Source organism: Lontra canadensis, unplaced genomic scaffold (assembly GCF_010015895.1).
Source record: "Lontra canadensis isolate GAN:19392208 unplaced genomic scaffold, GSC_riverotter_1.0 scaffold12, whole genome shotgun sequence".
In the NCBI taxonomy this organism is placed as follows: domain Eukaryota; kingdom Metazoa; phylum Chordata; class Mammalia; order Carnivora; family Mustelidae; genus Lontra; species Lontra canadensis.
The window spans coordinates 23468170-23488440 of NW_022631006.1; the positions used below are offsets into that span (position 1 = coordinate 23468170).

At 36.3% G+C, this 20271-nt stretch overlaps 1 protein-coding gene across 4 annotated transcripts in view; it reads right to left on the reverse strand.

Moving 5' to 3' along the window:
• Positions 1 to 20271, reverse strand: part of CUNH15orf41 (chromosome unknown C15orf41 homolog) — a 274617-nt gene that overhangs the window by 225777 nt on the left and 28569 nt on the right. The window lies entirely within an intron of this gene.

Below are 20271 nucleotides of genomic sequence, written 5' to 3' on the forward strand. Positions count from 1 at the left end.
CACTAGCGGGCTTTGAAAATAGGAGCTTTCACAGCAGAAATCTGAGGTCCTGGGGGTACGTCATTCCCAAAGACAGCCATAAGCCTTATGCATCCAAGACTCCACACAACGTCAAACACCTGGCAGCCAAACAACCTGGAAAACACTCTTCCCCAGTGGGAATTTGCCTCTCACAATTGTGAACATTTACTAACAGAACGGAATTTTTTTTTCTCTAAAAAGCAATCAGTATCCTACTGCTACTCTTTCTGATTGCCCTCTGTAGATATATCTACCTTGTTGTAACTTGAGAACAATTAATTATTTCTGATATATTTTCCTACTAAATGCTATCTGAACAAATTACAGTGTTAATAATTTGACTTTTATGGTACACCAAAGCACTATGAATAATTAAAATTTTTCTATGCGTGAATGAAACCTCTTAAGCTCATCACAGGTAATTTGGCGAGTGTGAAATAAAAACAATGACACTACATTTCTTTACTCGGTGCCACAGTGTTGCCATCATCTGCATACCATCATAGATTTGGCTTCAAAACTCTTGCCATTCTCATCAGACTACAAAAAAATAAAAGGTTAAAAAAACACAAACACTGTATGTGATTAGCAAGGAAAACCGACCATTACTAAAGAACTGCTTCAATAACTCAAAAACACTGAATAAAAAATTATTAAAAAATTATAAACTTACTATGGTCCAATTTTTTTCAGTTTCCCTTCAAAAATGGAAACCACCTTTGAAAGAGCCAATTTTACATATAAAATCTTCCTATTATTCCTGGCTTGCCTGAACTTCATATGAAATCACATACCCCAGTAGGGTTTCTGAGAAAAAAATGGAAAATTAAGCTTACATCTTTATAAACTACTGAATAAGTCAATACATTATTTATGCACAATAAATAGACCCCCCCTCCTCATTGCACGGTAAAACATATTTAGGTTAGCCATTTAATGATAGACAAAATGTCAGTCTCTAAGGGTCAGAAAATAGGATGGAAATAAATGTGTTTGTAATGGGCAAGCTGGGGACCAATGACAAAGGAGGATATTTTATTCCAAAAGTGAATAAAACAAAAGTGTAACCGTGGACACCCAGAATGGGAGAAGTAAGAGACAGCTGGAGAAGTAAGTTCAGGAATAAACAGTTTCCGAGTGAGAAGCTGGTCAGGAGCTGAGGGTACCGTAAAAATGGAAGATGAGATAATGTCTTTAGCCAGGAAACTATCTTTAAACTGCTCAGAATTCAATTCAGCAGAAACTGTGCACCACGTCTATGGAGTAACCCATTTTCTCAAGGGCCAATGGGGTTAGAGAGAAGATTCCAGGAGTAGGTAAATACTGGCTGGCCTAGACATAAAGAGAGCAAATGACATACCTACAATAGTAAAAAGGACAGACAGACCTGGGTCCCAAATGCTTTGGGTTTGGTTGACTAGACAAAGCTGTAGAGAGCTGAATGTCCTCTGCCAGGTTATTTGCCAACCAAACTCTGTTCGTGTATGCGCTAATAAGCTTATAGAAGAGTGCTCTCAATAAGACTCATACCTCAAAGAGCAGAGAAGTATTAGTGAAAGCAAGACATTGACTCCAATGTATACCATTTGCTACTTTCCTCTGGAGTGCTAATTCTAAGATATTCCTAAGGGAAAGAGGTGAGAAGAGGTTAGAGCAATCACTGTCTTCAAGAGTATAGTTCTGAAGAGCTTACCATGTCTGCCCCTCTCCCTCCACAACCTCCCAGTGTTTGATTTGATTTTGGCTGAGAGTGCAGAAGTTTTGGTATAAACAATCACCAGGTTCACAAGCAATATGGTTTTCAGCCAATGAGGGGGAGAGAAAAAGACACTACATAACTGTGAAGTTTCTCTTGAACACCACAATCAGTTGGCAGTATTCACTGAGCATCAATACTGTCCCGAGGTCATGGGTAGGGGGAAATATGCCATCAAGATAAAAAAAGAAAAGAAAAGAAAAAATGAAGTAACTTAGAGGAAACTTTCAACATGTATATACCGCCAAAAAATAAAAAAATGAGAAAACTGTCATGTACCAACATTTTTAGGGATCTAGTGAAACAAATCACAGCCTGAATCCTCACATATTTCAAGACTACACTGGCTTTGGAGCCCACCTGTGTCCCTTAGCATATAAGTGTTTTAGATCTACGTGTTCAAAAACAGAGTCACTCATTTTGCACAAATGCCCAAGATATATTATTAAAACCTCTTCAAAAACCAGTTTTGTCTTTTTCCCCATACTACCCTCCCAGATTAAGAACCTCACCCAGTAGCTTTCTGAGAAAAGAAGAGCAAGCCAGTGGACCCTTAGAATGGCTATGTAAAACCTTGCACAAGTTGTGTGAATGGTCACACAGAGCAGGAACCGTCATACCAGAGTGGTGGGTAAGCAAGCTGAGGTCAGAGCCAACACGATGAGGATGGCAGCACAGAAGAGGGAAAGATCCCAGGGCCTTGAGAACATTGTTGAACTCCTCAAGCAACATGAATTAAACTGACCACGCTCCATACTTCTTCTGAGTAATAATATATGCTTTTTTTTTTTTTAACCTTCAAGAAGAAATAAACCCACTCAGGTTTCTATGTGTCCTGGAAATAGGAGACGTGATAGATGGAGAAGGAGAAAAAGTACTCTATCATGATGGCACATGTATGGGATACGCTACTTGGAAAGGATTGTCCATTTTTGTCCTTTCTAATTCTCTTCTTAGCTGGCAGCTGCTATATTTGGCTTCCTTAAAATTGTCCCTCTGTCACTGTGTCACTAACTTAATGTGCCCAGAGATCATAAATTGGGGGGTGTGTATATGATTTTTCCACACAGATTTTAAATATTGATGGGGTACTATTTAATCTCATTTTATACTGCATTCAGGACTTTTCAAATGTCAGATGTATGAAAAAGCGATATACTACCTCCCCATTCAATATCTAACTCAACATGTCCCCAAATCTGCCCAGTTAAGATATTCAAGTAACCTGAAGGATATTAGAGAAAATGAACATCAGAGGGTTTCATGAGTGCTACAGAGACTAAGAGCAGACAGCTCAGCACTGTCCTAGTTGCAATTCAACTTTCATATAAGGAGGAAGTCCTCACATTCCCAGGTGGAGACTTAAAAAAAAAAAAAAAAAGAATCTGAAGGAAGTAGATACTACACATTTTATGTTCTTCCCCTTTCAAGTACCCTACCTCTGAAAAAAGACCATAAAAAGGTAAATACATCATTTACTTTCCAAGCTCCTTTTGCTACAGAATCTGGGAAGCTTAAATGTCTATACTTTACTGAGCTCAAAATTCACTGAGCAAAATAAATATTATTTCTGGAGCTCAGAAAGCAGTAAACCAATTAAAGGGAGATGAAGCAGGATACTCCTACAAAGTAATAGACTTAGGGACCTCATGGTTACAAGGTACAGCCTCCCTAAGTCTGCGAAAGAACACAATGGAACACTGGCTCTATGTGGTTAATGATTCAGAGTACTGGTCAAGGAAGGTCTTCTATGACAGCAATGCATTCACCCTCCCTGGCTCCCACCTTCCTACACACCTACACACAAAATCAAACAGAAAGTCTTCCCCCCACCCCATAAAATGAAAATGAGACTTAGTAAGAGAGAAAGACTTGGTAGGAAAAAAAATACAACCTTTTTTTTTTCTTTTTTTTCCCCCCAGAAACACAGAATGCAAAATGGAAAGAATCTGGTGAGAGATTACTGATACTCTGATCCCGGTCGGTGGGGAGGACCAGACAGAAGGAGAAAAATAGTTAAATTCAAGAAATAGAGAAATATTTATGCCCTCTACCTACCCCCCCCATTACCTCTCTTCCCAATTTTCAACTTCTTATCAAGGTTGCAGACTATATTTTATGCCCAATCATGGCAAATATTCCCATAAATGACTATATAGATGGCAGCATTAGACTTAACAGTAATCAATTATCAAAAGGAAAAATTTTGAAAGGCTATAGGTGTGACATATATGAAAAACAAGTGGTTACTGTCCCAGGCTCTTAATTGATCTTGCTGGTAACCTGAAGTTACACATAAAACAGCTCTACCACAAGAGCTAACATTTATATGGATATTTATTTTGTGCTAGACACTGTACCGGGCGCTTTGTTTTACCCACACAACAACCCTCTGAGGTCAGTCCTGTTATCTTCCTTATTTTAAAGATGTGGAAATGAAGGAAGAGAAGTTAAGTAATACACATAATTGCTTATTTGTAGAGCGAGGCAATAAAAATCCAGGTCCAATTCCCAAACCCAAACTCTTATCTCAGTGCTAGTCTTCCTTTCCAACAGTTCCCAGAAATCAGTTCTACATGTCATGTATACTAATACCCCTGCTTAAGCACTCCAGACAACACTGCAAGGTAGGCACTGTTGCTTTCTTAACAGGAAACTGAAGTCATGGATGTTCTGAGCAAATTCTGTGACCTTAGATAATATTCCCTTTTTTGAAAAAATCAAATTGCAGTTTTCCTTTAACTAGCTACATAAAAATGCTATTCTTGAAAGTTAAAGGAACTACTGACTTTAAAAAACAGTCTAGGATTAAAAAATTGCTGGGTAATTTCCATTATTCCCACTGTAGCTAAGGTATATTTTGTTAATAACCACACCATTGCCTGAAGTGTCTCTGTGTGATTGCATATATGTATTTTGCTCAAAATGCCATTTACTGCATGTAAAGTAGCTTTAAATCCTTCCCTGAACAACACAGTATAAATAGCCCCGTCTTCTCTATAGAAGACAACACACTCTACAGGTGTTAACTTTATTAAATAATATTTAATGAAGGGTTTCCTAGTTATAAAATAGTATATATTCTGTGTAAAGTGCAGAGATGTCCATTGTTAGCATAGTTAGCATTCTGGCATATATCCTCCTACGTTTTACTCTGGGTCAGCTGTGAGTGTGTATATGTGCGTGTGTGTCTATGTGCACACATAAACATTTTTTTAACACATAAACATTTTAAAAATTAATTAAAAATTAGGTTTTTAACATACTTTTTTGTCACATGCCTTCATTATGTAAGATATTAACATTTATCTATGCCATAACATATTACTCTTTTTAAACTATTTTTATTGTGAGACAAAATGAGAAAAAAAAACAAAACAGAACAAATGTACAGCCAATGAATATATAAAAAACGAAACCACATAGAGCATTAGGTAAACACACAGAACACAGCTAACATTCCAAAAAGCACCCTACTCGATCACCAGCCTTTCCTCTCACAAATGAACCTGATCTTTATGTTCATCTTTTTCTTACTTTTCTTTGTAGTTTTACCACCCAAACAAGTATTGCTAGGTTGTTTAGGTATGCTCTGCCTGTGTGCAAGCTTTACATTAAGGGAACCACACAGTGTGCTCTTTTGTACCTGGCCCCTTCGTGGGACAACATGTCTATGAAAGTCATCCATGTTAAGTGCAGTTAAATCTTTCTCATTGTTATACAGTGTGTTCTATTGTCTAAGTATATACCACAGTTATCTATTCTATTGACGGGTAGCTGAACTGTTTTCAGTCTTTTGCTGATGAAAATAATGCTGCTATGAATAATCTTGCATACCTCTCGGTCCACGTGTGCATTCATTTCTAATGAGTATAAATGTAGGAGTGAAATTTTTGGTCATCTGACATGCATATCTCTAGCATCAGAAGATACTGTCAAACAATTTCTAAAGTGTTTGTAACAATTTTAAACTCCCACCAACTTTAAAGAAATTCCCCATTGCTGATTGTCCTTAGCTTAGTGCTTAGTCCATAGCTTGGCTTTTCATTTTCTTCATATATCTTTTGAAGTGCGGAAGTTTTTCATTTTGATGAAATCCAATTCATCAATTCTTTAATTTGATTACTCACACTTTCTGTGTGTCTCTTCTAAGAAATCTGTGCCTACCTACAATCACAAAGATATTTTCATTTAGAAGCTTAACAGGGTTAGCTCTTACATTGAGTCCTATGACGTATCTTGGATTAAATCTGTACATTGATAGGAGACAGGAGCTGCAGTTTGTTTTTGTTATTTTCATACGAATATTTAACTGACCATACCCCATGTGCCCACTGAATTATCACTATTGCCTTTGAGAAAACCAAATATCTGAAGGTCTATTTTGGGGCTTTCTAAACTGTTCCATTGATTGATATATTTATCTTTACATAGACACCACATTGTTGTGATTATTATAGCTAAACAATGTATATTTAATGTAATTACTGATACATTAGGATTAAGTCAATCGCCTTGCTAAATGCTGTCTTACTTTATGTTCCCTTTCTCGCCTTGTCTTAGTTTCAATTGGTTTAATACTTGTTCTTCATTATTTGAACACTGGCAATTTGGAAGTTGTATATTCTTTACAAATTATGCTATTTTGTGGCACCTGGGTGGCTCAGTGGGTTAAAGCCTCTGCCTTCGGCTCAGGTCATGGTCCCAGGGTCCTGGAATCAAGCCCCACATCGGGCTCTCTGCTCAGTGGGGACCCTGCTTACCGCTCGCTCTCTGCCTGCCTCTCTGCCTACTTGTGATCTCTTTCTGTCAGATAAATAAATAAAATCTTTGAAAAAATTATGCTATTTTAATGATTGTCATACAAAATCACATGCTTCCTCAAATGATCATAATTTATAATTAGTGGTTAACTGTTGCAAGAAAAACAGAGAAACTTCACAACACTATCTACAGTTCTTCCCTCCTGCAACATAAAATATTATGGGCATTGTTTTAATTCTGCATATATCTTAAAGTCACAAGGCATTGCTATTGCTTTATATATTCTGTTCATTCAGATATACCAACATATGTACCATATCACTGTCCTTCCTTCGTTCTCCACTCCTGCATCTGGAATAACAGTCTTTTAATAAATTCACCAGTACAAATGTGTAGGTGAAGCAAAATTTTGGTTCATTCAATGATAATGTGTCTTATTTCTCTACCTAGTTTCAGGACTCTTTTTTATCTTTAGTTTTTAGGATTTTTAACTATAGTATTTATTTCTCTTTTTGTTTAGAATCTGTTGGACTTCTTAAATATGTGGCTGGGTATCATTCCTCATCTTGAGAATATTCTTAATCATTATTTCTTCAAACACTGCTTTAGCACTCTCTCTCTCTTCCTGAGACTCCACATTAAGTGTACTAAGCCCTCCTTACTATATTCTCCATCTCTTACTCTCTCTTAATATGTTTCACCTTTTTGTTATTGTTTGCTATTCTGTGTACATTTTGGGTATTTTCTTCTGTTCACCAACCCTCTCTTTAATAATATCTAATTTACTGTTCACTAACCCTCTCTTCAATAATGTCTAGTTTACTGTTAAATCCATCCAAATTCAGTTTTTGTACTTTCCATTTGTAGATTTTCTATGATTATTTTTCAAATAAATTCCCTGTAACATGCTTTAATCTTCATTTTTAACTCTTTGAATAAAGCACGATTATAAAAATTCTGTTAGTATTCCAATAAGTAGAGACCCTTTAAGTCTATTTCTACAGCTTCTACTTGCTTTCATTCACGTTGTCATGTCTACTTATGCGACTGAGCATCTCTCACTATATGTTATTCTACTTGAAAAACTGCTCTATAAATAATTTGAAGACTAAAATGTTATCTTTCTCCATTGATATTTCTGATTTGATTCCGGGAGCACGAGAAGTCTAGAATCAGCTTAATCCAATATTGGGTATTAATTCTGGGGGCCAATGAATTGCACCGCAAACTGACATGAGAGTTGTCTTACTTTCAGTTCACATTTACTCTTATGGTATGGCATGTCAGGGTCCTATCTCAAAGCTTGGGACATTTACATGAGCACCAACCTTTGCTGGCCCCTGATCCTTAAACCTTGTCTTTAAGCCCTACAAAGCTGTCAAAAGTTCTGTTCAGGACTTGATTATATCTTGTAAAAGGGTAATTAAATTAGAATTCAATGATTAAAAAGTTAGTCCCCTAAAAGCCCGTATTTTTAGAAATTTAAAAAAAAAGCATTTCAAACTAATTCATAGATTAAAGAAGAAATCATGATAAATTTGAGCAACAATAGTGGTAATATCAACAGCTGTGAGAAATTTATTGCACAGATTAGATATTAGGGAGAAAAGAGAAAGAGACTGCTTTTATTCTAGGAGATTCTAGCAAACTGAATATCCTAGCAAACAAAACAAAAAAGGAAGAGAAATGAAATAAGAGAATCAAGAAGGAAGAATTGAAGAGGAGTTGGATAAATTGATCTTTAAGATTCTCTTGCTCTAAGTCTGCACTATTTCAAATGTTCCAAAATTTACTTAGTCTTATGTATCTAGATTTCTTTCCTTTCTAATTAAATTTAGGTTTTAACTTTTTAGAAAGAGCCGTAACATAAATCAGATAAAGAATAAGAAGCTTGGGTGATAGTCAATTTCTTTGCAAAAACCAAAAGTCTGGTCATTTTTCTCTAAAGTAATCCCAATAACTTCAATACAATACATAAATAATAGATACATTTGTCAGAGGTGTTTATCAATTCTTCCTACAATGATTTCTTGTTTTTTTCCCCTTGTTTAATAAATCAAATGAAGCTACATATATAAGAAGTGCTCAAATTAAGTTTGTGATAATATTATTATGACTAGAGAGAGAGAGAGAGAAGACAGATAATGATAGATTAATAATTGTATGTAGATATTTATAATCTTTCCCTTGTTGATTAAAATTCAACTTACTTCCAACTCTACACAGAATGTTAGCTAGTATATCTTTCATCAGTTTCTTCATTTATTTTCATGCTCCTATCTTTATGAGCTACACCCTGCCTACCTTTCAAACTACTGTCCATCACTGATTCTCTTCATGATCTAATGTCTTTATCTAGAAGGGCTTTGATTCCATAGATTCTATTCAGCCTCTACACCACAGCAATCTCACTTCTGCCCTCACTCCTTAACTAAAACCAAGGGTACAGAGACTTCCTTACCACCAAACCCCAAAGACATATTTCTTATCCTATCTGACCTATGGCAACATTTTGCACTTACCATCCTTCTTTTCTTAAAAATCTTTCCTCCCATGAATTCCAGGGCACTATTTTCTAATAATTTTCCTCCTACCCAGCTAACCACCTATCTTTCTCTCTTCCAACGGCTGCACATCCTCTTCCCTACGGTTTCCCAGGGACATCTTTTCAACCCTCTTCTCTTTTCACCTTACATGCTCATGCAGGTGAAGGCACATCCAGCTGTGTTCCCACAAACTACTTCCATGACTCCCAAATATATTGTTCCCAGCCTCCATCTTTACTCAGAATCAGTCTCATACTCCTTATGAGACTTTACACCTCTTTGGCTACAAGTATCTTAAAATTAAATTTACCACCACCCCCTTTCCCAGAAATGAGTTTCAGACCCAAATTCCCTTAAGTCAATTATTTCTATAAATACAGATGCTTGGAAATCTATGCGTCACTCCATATTCTCCCCTCCTCCTCACCCCTGAAACATTTAACAAGTCACCAAGTCTCGTTGATTCTATCATTAAAAGTTGTTCACATCCGTCCCTACTCCCCTCAACTGCTAAATAATTTTCTGATTCACTTCCCTTGCTTTAGGTCTCTACACCCTTTAATCCAACCTCCAATTTACCAACAATGCTTCTAAGATATGCATCTAATTATGTTACCCTTCAGGCCTGAAAATCCTAAGAGGTGCCAACTATCTATATAAGAAGCTTAAACTCCTCAGCAAAGCACACTTTAGGCCCCTTCTTTCTAGCCTCTCACACTCTTTCCCAAATTCAAACCCCCAAGCAGTTTATAGCTTAATCTCACCACATTGCTATAAATTACCATGTTCTTTCTGGAGTCTAGAATGTTCTACTCTCTTTATTCTACTTGGGAAAACTTCTACTCTTTAGAAAAAATAAGTTGTACTACAAGCAGGACTTAATGGAGTAATCCTTTGTTTATGTCATTTTAACAGATGGGAATATCACAAATTTTTGTTATTTCAAGTAATCATACTGTATCAATGACCAATGTGTATAGGCTAAACCATAAATATAATTAAAGTAAAATATACTAAAACCTATGTTATATGACAAGAAGTTTCAAAACCCACAAAGTTCCCACTTCCTACCACCTAATGATGTGATGAACGGGAGATCAAAATTATGAAGTTTTCCACCTATGACAGTTCTTTTCTTCTAGCACAGACGCAAAATTTTAAATGTAACCCTACAACACGGACAGTGATTATTTTACCAGGTAATGTGTCATTCCCCTGACTTAGGACCATTTTTCAGCCCTTCAGAATACTAGTTTTCTTCTACAAATTTCTGGTAGATATCTTTATGTATTCCACAGTTATTTTCTAAATAATGGGGAGCATCAAAAACTGTACTGTCAAGGAGGTACCAATAAGAACAATTGTCTTTATTCTTAAATTAGGCTTAAAGCCTAATTGTGAAAATAACTTAATATTTCTAATTCTTAGTTACAACATCTGTACATAAGATTTATGACTTTAGAAACCATTTCCATCTTAAAAGTTCTAGGATATTTATCAATTCTACAAGTTCAAGGTTTAGACTTACTAAATTTCTCTCTGCTTAAAGCCCTAAAATTTTTAAGTATAGTTTTATCAAAAAACTGTGTCTTAGTCCTAATAATAACTACTTGTAATCATGTTGACACTGGACATTTCTTTGTGGGCCTAACATAACAGGTCTATTCTAGGTCAATAGCTAGAGTGATTAAATTGTTTATTAAGACTTCTAAGCATTTAAAGCAATCAGACCACAGGGTGAGAACATGAAGGAAAATAATTAACTCCTTTCATTCACCTGTGATTATAAGGTACCACATCCCCAGTAGAGGTTAAATAATCACCTCTTGGGTCTAAGACCACAACTATTTCACTGCTGAAATCCCAGTCTCCCTCAAATTACTTTATTTTTTTGATACAAGACTAAAGACAGATGTTTAACAAAAGAGCCACCAGAATTTTACTTGAAAAGTTGATTTTTAAAAATTTGTATTTTAACATGTAAAAATATAAGCAATTATAATAATATTCAACCTAACAATTATTCAAGTGTCAAAAGAGGGGTGTTTGTTGTTTTTGTTTGTTTGTTGTTTTTTAGGAGATCTCTGACTTGACTTGAATTAAATTATCCCAGGAAAAGAGACAAGTGGCCATGAGGAACTAAAAGGGGCCCCACTTCTTTGTAGCAACTTCAAATTAAATGATTGGTTTGGCTCTTAAGATTTTTAATTTTAATACGGTGGCCAATGTCATGGAAAATAAAGGTAATCCTTTTACTTAAAATGATGGTAGATTCTGGGGCGCCTGGGTGGCTAAGTGGGTTGGAGCCTCTCCTTTAGGCTTGGGTCGTGGTCCCGGAGTCCTGGGATCGAGCCCTGCATCGGGCTCTCCGCTCAGTGGGGAGCCTGCTTCTCCCCTCTCTCTCTGCCTGCCTCTCTGCCTACTTGTGATCTCTGTCTGTCAAATAAATAAAATAAGTCTTTTAAAAAAAATGAGGGTAGATTCTGAAGGGCATTTGTCAAAAGGCTTCAAAATACAAAATGAGATACCAAAAAACAACAGTATCAATTTTTATTACGGTGACAAAATCACTTCTCTGACAACACTCAGCATAATTCAGTAGGCAATCTATGATATTATTACCATGAATGGGATGAGGCAACTATTATCACTAACCAATAATTGTTATCTTTTCTGTACCACCATATCAATCTGGCTTTTCTTCTGCAAAAGCCTTGGACCTAAAATAACACCAAATAACAATGCTAAATTTTCTTCAGTAATATCCACTGCTAAAAACATTACTGATTCTGATCCACTTCAAATAGTTTTCTTAAAATAACTGCTTATCAAAACCAAATAAATTAATTTTTTCTTTCTCAAGTATTTTTCTTAGAAATTTACCAAGTCATTCTGCCAAATCTGTATCATCATAAATGAATGCATGAACATCCTGAGGCTAAAATTCTGTGACTATAAAGCTACTAGTCTGTATCTAATAAACATAATTGCTTTTGTAACTTTTTCACAGGGTTAAAAAAAAGTTTAGGATATTGTTTAAAACCATCTAAACATTGTCTTATTCTTTTGCTGTATAGAAGCATGTGTTCTGCGCTCCTAATTTTTCTAATTTAATAGGTCACAGAGACCTTATATAGAATCAGTAAAATGATCGGTCAAATTCACTTTATAGTTGTTATAATTTATAAAAATCACACTATCATCTCTACCACTTTCTTCCTAAATATATTTTCAGTTATATTAACATAATGGTATTAATAATTTCATATTCTTTCCCTGTTTTTTATTTCTTACTCCAACCTCCAGTTACCAAACTGATGCTTTTTGTTTAAGAATTTAACAAAAAGGGCGCCTGGGTGGCTCAGATGGTTAAGTGTCTGCCTTTGGCTCAGGCATGATCCCGGAGTCCTGGGATCAAGTCTCACATTGGGCTCCCTGCTGAGCAGGGAGCCTGCGTCTCCCTCTTTCTCTCTCTCTCTTTCTCTGTCTCTCATAAATAAATAAATAAAATCTAAAAAAAACCCAAAACCCTTATTAAAAAAAAAAAAAAAGAATTTAACAGAAAAATGCAGTAATTTGCATAAAAGTAACTTCCTGAAAACCTGGTTCTTTTACATAGCCTCACTAGTGATCATATCAGGTCAAGCAAACTATTTGAAGCTTCAGATGCTATATTTTCCCTACTGCATTAGCTTGGAAAAAAAAATGTAGATTTTCAGTCTTCTCTAAAACATCATAATCATCATAATATGGACTATAATTAGTCCACAACCACCCCCACTTTAATAATAAATGCCGAGAATATTAAAACAACAAATGGAATGCCTTAAAATCCATTAAGCTCTTCTCTTATTAAACACAAAATTTTAACTCTTAACCACAAAACTTTTATTCTTAATTCACAATCAAATCCTTCTGGCAGTTAATCTCAGCACTTAATGTCATTCATTCCAATAAAGCCCATTTTAAATGGCTGTAAATGCCTTCCCTACTTCTCTGTGTGTCTTCAGAGAAACTAGAAGATGAACAGTGATGGAGTTCAGCCACTATGACTATGCACAACACAATTACGCCTCCTATACACTAACTTCTGTTAGAAGATCCTGTTTATAACTTTTTTCCATTTTTGTTGAACCCCATCAGTCTAATAAAGAGTAGACACTCAACAAATACCTACTATCTTGGTGATCATGTGATTATGATGACAAAGATAACAATGATGGTGAAGAGCTTCTTAGGTATCAAGCTCTGTTCTATTTCTCATCACTAAAATAATAGAAGTAGCAGTATTTTAGAAACTGAGGAGGAGAGATGAAGTATCTTATCCGAACTAACAGAGCCAGCATGTGAATATAGCTAGTTTGGCCTCAAACCGTATGTTCTTAATATGGCAACTAAGAAATAAAATTACTTTCAAGAATCAGTACTCTAACATCACATGACTCTTAAATGCAAAACAACCTAGTTTCAACAACAAAAAAATGGATCCTGCATCACAAGCTTCCACCTTTTCTCCATTAAGTTCAACTCTGCAGATGTGAATTTATCAACCCAGTAAAGTTAAAGTGCAACTAGTGGCTTTAAATGAATTTACCTTTAGCTATAAATTGATGTGAAAAAAATTATATATAAAGTTATATTTATACTATATTTAGAATTAAGCTTTAAGTAAGCATATGTGTAAGGTCTATAAAAGAAGATATAATTGAAAAAAATGTGGAAGCGTGTGAGGCTACAGGTGATTTCTTTATTTTTCTTTATTCTTTTTTATGATTTTAATCTTATTTATATAAGAAATTAAAATTCAGAGTGGAAAATATACTTTTCCTTGGTAGGTATACAATATCCCAAAAATATGACTGTGTTTCATTTATGTTCGCAAAAAACACCTTCCAACCAAAAAACACAATAGCAGATGCCCTTTATTCTACAGAATCGCCACTTACATTGTATACAGCTCTTCCCAAATCTCAATGTGCCCAGTGCACAAGCAGGGCCAAATTGTGCATCACAATATTTAGAAAAGCCTGATTTTGATATAAGAAGCTTAGATCCTCTTCTCAGCATCAAAATGACCTCCAGAGCCTTGCACTCCCTTCCCAGATCAGAGGAAACCAGAAAGACTGCCTTCCCTGACACAAATGCTAAGGTAACTCAAGACAACACCCACCTGGGGAAGTGCTTGCTGTACCTACCTGGTTCCTCCTAGAGCTACAGGACCTCATCCTGGGGTCTACCCACGACTTCCAGACCCACCCTAACATCAAGGAGGAAACATGTGAGCACCTTCAGCCAAACACTCTAGCACCTGAGGTTAAGTCCCATTTGCTGCAATTTGGGCTTTTCTTTCTTCAGACTCAGCCCACAGACCACTGAGGTAAAATTTGCTTCCCAGATTTTTTGTGTAATGGGGACCTTGTCTTTACAAACCTCTCTAGTATTACGGTTACTTGAGAATTTGCTCTTAACAGGACCTTAAATCCCATTCTTGGGCCAGCCTCGCTGTTAGGTCCTGCTCCCCATGACAGAGGTCCCTACAGATGCCTCTCTCTACTTCACAACACCTACTCTGTTTGCTCCCAACTTGTTCTAGACCAGTTACAGGGGTAGAGGACATCTATAGGCAGGTCCATTTGTCCCCACCCATCCTACAATCCTACTCCATTCTCCTGAGGAAAATTGGATCATGCCCAGCTTAGTCCTACGAGTGACAGTAAAAATGATGAAAAAAATCCACTTAAATATAAACTCTCTCAGTTTTAAGATACACACATCAGGTGACATATACTGAAATCTGTAAGCACACTGAAAAGGATCAAATGTGGGTGATAATATGAAGAAAGAAACAAACACCTTATTTTCAAAAGTTTTTCTCTTCAACTTTCCCACATATAAAATTCTAATCACTTATAGGTAGTCATCATTTCAATGAATTGTGTCAAATGAAAAGGGAAAAAGAAAGATACATTCACCATGAGGCTAATTTATGGTCTCACTAAATCCAGCAGACTGAAGGATTTCATTTAGTTTATCATGAATTCTTAGACCAAAGCAATTCTATTAAAAGCCCTTGAAGAAAAACAAAGCAAAACAAAACAAAACACACCTGAACCTGAACTTACTAGGTCAGCCAACAAAACCTTTTCCTAAATATTGTATCAGGTATCACATTTTCCACATTTTTGAAAAGCTAACACCAAGGAGTCTGTCCCTCTAAATGGGGGGGGGGGGGGCGGGGTGGAACAAAATTAATTTTTTAAAAATGAAATTTTTCCCCATAAACTAAAACAATAAATATAACACTTTATAATTTCATGTACACAGCCTTAAAACAATATTAGGTATCAACTGGGCAAGACTAACATACTACATGCAGATTAGAAAATGTAGGCTCAGAAAAATTACCAAAACATACACAGAAGCATCTAGTTCCTGAAAGATTGAGCCTTTTAAAACTGAATCTTGTGACTTCAAGTCCTGGAGACCCAGGTCCTCCCAGTTCACCTTTCCACCATGTCTAAGACGTGGCTCTCATCCTGATGGCCAAGGGAGTGGCGTCATCTTCATTCCAGACAATGAGATGAAGTTAGTCTATAGCATACTGCTCTCACATTTTCCCGTACACTCATTTTCCTTTTCTGACAGTTTTTCTTTATGTTCTCTCACTGGCCCAATGTTAAACACAGCTGAGACACTGCAAAGGCAAGTGTTCTCCTTCGGAATTGCTTTTAAAACAGAAATATGAAGGAGGATAAGCTTAGAGTTTCTAAAATGACTACATTAAGCCTGACATGTACCAGAATTCTGACAATTACACAATGTCCCAGGAAGAAAAAGAGCAAACCATGTGGCTTCAAACCAAAAAACAAACAAGCAAACAAACCCAGCTGAGAAAGCCTATGTTCTTAAAAATCTGAATTTTAAGCATTCAAAAATGGACCTGGATGGCTCTCTCACTGGCTGTTGGGGACATTAGCACTGCTGTTCAACAGCTCTCAGTAGAATTGCTTTGGTCTAAGAGCTCATGAAACCCTTCAGACTTCTGGATTTACTGAGCCCATAAATAAGTCTCATGTGAATTTTAATTTAAAGTAGTCTTCCTTTCTTCATTTGCTTTTTTTCATTAGACTCAGTTCTTTAAGGCAGGGGCTCTTTTTACCTTTATATCTTTTAAACTTTAGACCTTGTACATACTAACCTTTCACAGGACAATCTAAAGCAATGAGCCCCCTCCTCTGATTCTTTAATATGTGCATACCTCCATAGGTCTTTCAAGAGCTAACCTTCTTGAAAAGCTACCTGCCTCAGCTGCAATCAGCAAGGCATGGACTTTGAAAGAGCTCTGGATATGGTGAGCAACTTGGTCTGACCCACCTATACTTTGACCTTATACCCCAGGAATCCAGTCTGGTAAAACACAGCATCTCAATCTTTACATCAGGTGAGTGAGGTTCAGCTTCAAGGGAGAGAAAACCCAAAATAACTATGGATTAAACAAGACAGAAATTTGTCCCTTCCAGCATAGCAGTTCTGCTCCAGGCAATCCCTGGGATCCAGGCTAGCATCCAGCCCAACTCTCCATCATCTCTAGGGTGCCGCCCTCACCCTTATGGTTAAGGGAGTGGCACTTAAACAGCAAGAAGGAGAAAGAATCTGAAAAAGAGACATGGGGCTCTCTTTTAAGGAAGGTTCCTGAAACTTGCACGTACTTCATAAAAGCCAGGACTCAGTTCCATGTCCATGCAGGCTGTGAGGGAGCCTCTGTCCTAGGAAATTATATGCCTGGTTAAAATCAAGAACCCTGTCAACATGAAGGAAGGGAAGAACAGACACTGGGGGAAAACAACAAATTCTGCCATGAGCACAGCACTTTACAAGGGAACTCAACAGTCATAAACGAAGCTGCTATAATAATTGACAATGTACGTGGCTAAAAATTAACTCCCTGCTCCAAAACTGCCTTGATTCTCCTAAGTCTGGTTTAATAAACCCAAGCTATTTTAAACTCTTGCTATATGATATTCCTTTGAGAGCACTCTCCAATCATTATTACAATGAATTTCATTTCTCAAACACCATTGGTGAGCAATAACACTTATTATTTGTTGGAAATGCCACCAATTAAATGACTTGTTATTCATCTGACAAAAGGCAAAGGATTCTCTCTTTTCAGTTCAGGACATAACCCTCTTATCAGAGAATAGTATAATATTTACTATATTTGAGAATTAAGTATTTTTTTAATCAGGGTTTTTATAAAAAAAAATTTTAGTTATTTTTTAAGTAGGGTCCATGCCCAACATGGGGTTTGAACTCATGACCCTGAAGTCAAGAGTCACATGCTATATTGAGTGAGCCAGGCAAGCGCTGTAGGAATTAAGTATTTGATTCTCAAAACACAATTTTCCCCCTCTTCTAAGATAATAATAATACTGAGAAAATTTAAAAGCAACTGATTTTATGAGATATGGACATTTCATTTCATGAGAAGCAGGTATCCCTGGATGCATTCCCCTAAACCATGATGATTTTGTGTAAATCTCAGTCTCTCTTCATTTCATTAAATTCAGTCATTTTGTACATCAAATAACTACATATTTAAGAGCCAATCCTGTTAGGCTGTCAGTTCATTTATTCAATAATTTAGCAAATAGCTAGCAAGCCCCTGTTAACACTCCCATGTGTCAGAGAGGGGACTCCCAAAAAAGCATGTTGTGCAAGACTCAGCCTCCCCCAGTCTTTTCTATTTAAAAGGCATTGCTTTTGTAAGGCACCAAACACAGTTATTCTCAGAAATGAAGCACTCCCCACTATTTCAATACAGTGAATACCTATCAGTACAGTGAGAGAAGATTCTCCAACCATATCCGTATAAATTTCCAAGAAGTTATGAGATCAAAAAAAAAAAAAATCTTACAGTAAGTTCTTTCAAATGACTAGGAAAATGTATCCTGGTACAAAATGGTATGTAGATAATTTGGGTAACATAATTCTAGGAGAATGAGTCAGAGGCATCATCACTCTCCTAACCTTGACCCTGAATTTGGTCTAAAACTTCTATACATTTTTAGTGCCATGTGAGAACAGATGATGCTGTAACACACGAAAATGGCAACATTTAAAATTCATAGTAGCACAAAACCATTACTTTTCCCACCGGATCCCTTGAACTTTAATAATGTCTGACCTGGTTGGCCAATAAGTTCTAAAAGGAGACAGAAGAAAATTGCCAATATTAGACACTGCTGGAATGATTTTTCATTTAGAAAGATTTTATAAGTTCTCTTAAAAACAGCTCACCAATTCTAGAGACATAATTTTCTTGAGGGGGTGGTCGTTGGAGGGAGCAGGTACCTCAGTATATGCAAAATGGAATCAGATGAAAACCAGACTCCACACATTCCTATTATCCATACATACAAAGCAAAAATAAATACATACCCACCCCCCACCCCACATTCAGTTACATATGCACCAATCCAAATCAAAGAAAGTGTGGCAAAAGGAGACGTCAAAGAAAGTTAGTCACTTATTTCCCAGGATAAATCGCATAAAAGCCAGCATTTCATTAACTATCCAAAGGAGATAATACACTACACAACTGAGGCTGGATAGACTGGTAATCACACGTTTATAATTTTCACATTACACAAATGAAAAACTTTATAAAGGCAAAATTTAAGAGTCTACCTTGCTTAAGTCACTTAAAAGAAGCAAAGTGACAAGAGGAGCAAGCAATTAGCTGCTTCTCCACAATCCTGCAATTCCAAGTGGCTTTCTACCTGCCCCCTTGTTTTAGTCAAATATCATTTCAACACGCAATTATCCCTGTGCTTTGATGCAGGTGTCATCTGTTTTGTTTTTAATGCAAATACCTTCTTACTGGCTGAAAATTTCCCGTATTACAGTTTGTGAACTGTTGCCTAAATGTTGCTTATAAATGCCTTCGGCAGTGCTTTCAGTCTTTCAGAACCCATGAGACACTAGTCAGCCAGAGCAGCTCTTGGGTGCACGCCCTGCTCTGAGAAGTCAGAGAGATAGTGTGGTCACAGAGAGAGCCGCACAAGGAGTAAACTGTCATTTAGTTTCTTTCCCAGAGACTGTCAAAAGTTTCCTTTCACAGCTTTACAAAAACGCCAGCCTCCAGATTGGCAGGACATTACCTTGGCACTACATCTTTCTTAAAAGCTTTTCCACAATTTGGAATGGCCCACATTTCTCTTCACAGCATCCCTTGTGAAGAGCAGAGGCTCCTGCTATCCATGAGGGCAAATTGGAGCTCTAAGAGATGAAGTGACTTGCCCAGGGCCATAGCCTCCTGGCTTAGGAAGTCAGACCTCCTGTCAGGTCTGGATCTGCAAGCCTGGCTCTTGTGGACCAGGAAAGGCCATATACTCTTCCCAGTGCTCACATAAAAAAATACATTTCATAAATCCATAAATCGTACCTGACTAATTCCATTGTAAAAACAATGGAATTCCAGTTTTCTTTTTAAATTTCAAGTTGATAAGGCCCTGATTCTTTACAACTATACATTATTTAGAAATTCACACTTATATTGATTTGTGTAATTTTTTAAATTTTTAGCATTTTACTAAATATAATTTGTATCAGATTCTCACTTAATTCTCACCTAATTTATGTGTATAACTTTAAAAGAAAAATATTAAATGTCTGATCTTTACGTTATATTGAAGAGACTGACAAATTTTTTTTTCTATTTAACATATTATTCGAAGGAAAACAACTTCACCAAAACAGTATGTTTGTCAAACAAAAAGAACGTCCTAACAAAGCAGTAGTATTTTCCTTAAAGGTTACAAATATTTCTATATTTCTTTCTATTTTCTTCTTGCTTGAAGTAAGATCCCTTTGAAAGAATAGCACAAGGACACTATCAGGGACATAAAAAGAGAACCAACAGACAAGGACAAAATACTTGCAAATCATGTATCCGATAAAGGATGTGTATCCAGAATATGTAAAGTACACTTACAACTCAATAATAACAAAAATAATAAAAAGACAAACTGAAGGAACAAGGAATGTGAATAGAAAATTCTCTGTAGATATATAATAACCAATAAGCATATGAAAACATTTTCAACATCATTACTCATTGAGGAAATGGAAATCAAAACCACAATGAGATATCACTTCACAGTCACTAGGATGGCTATAATC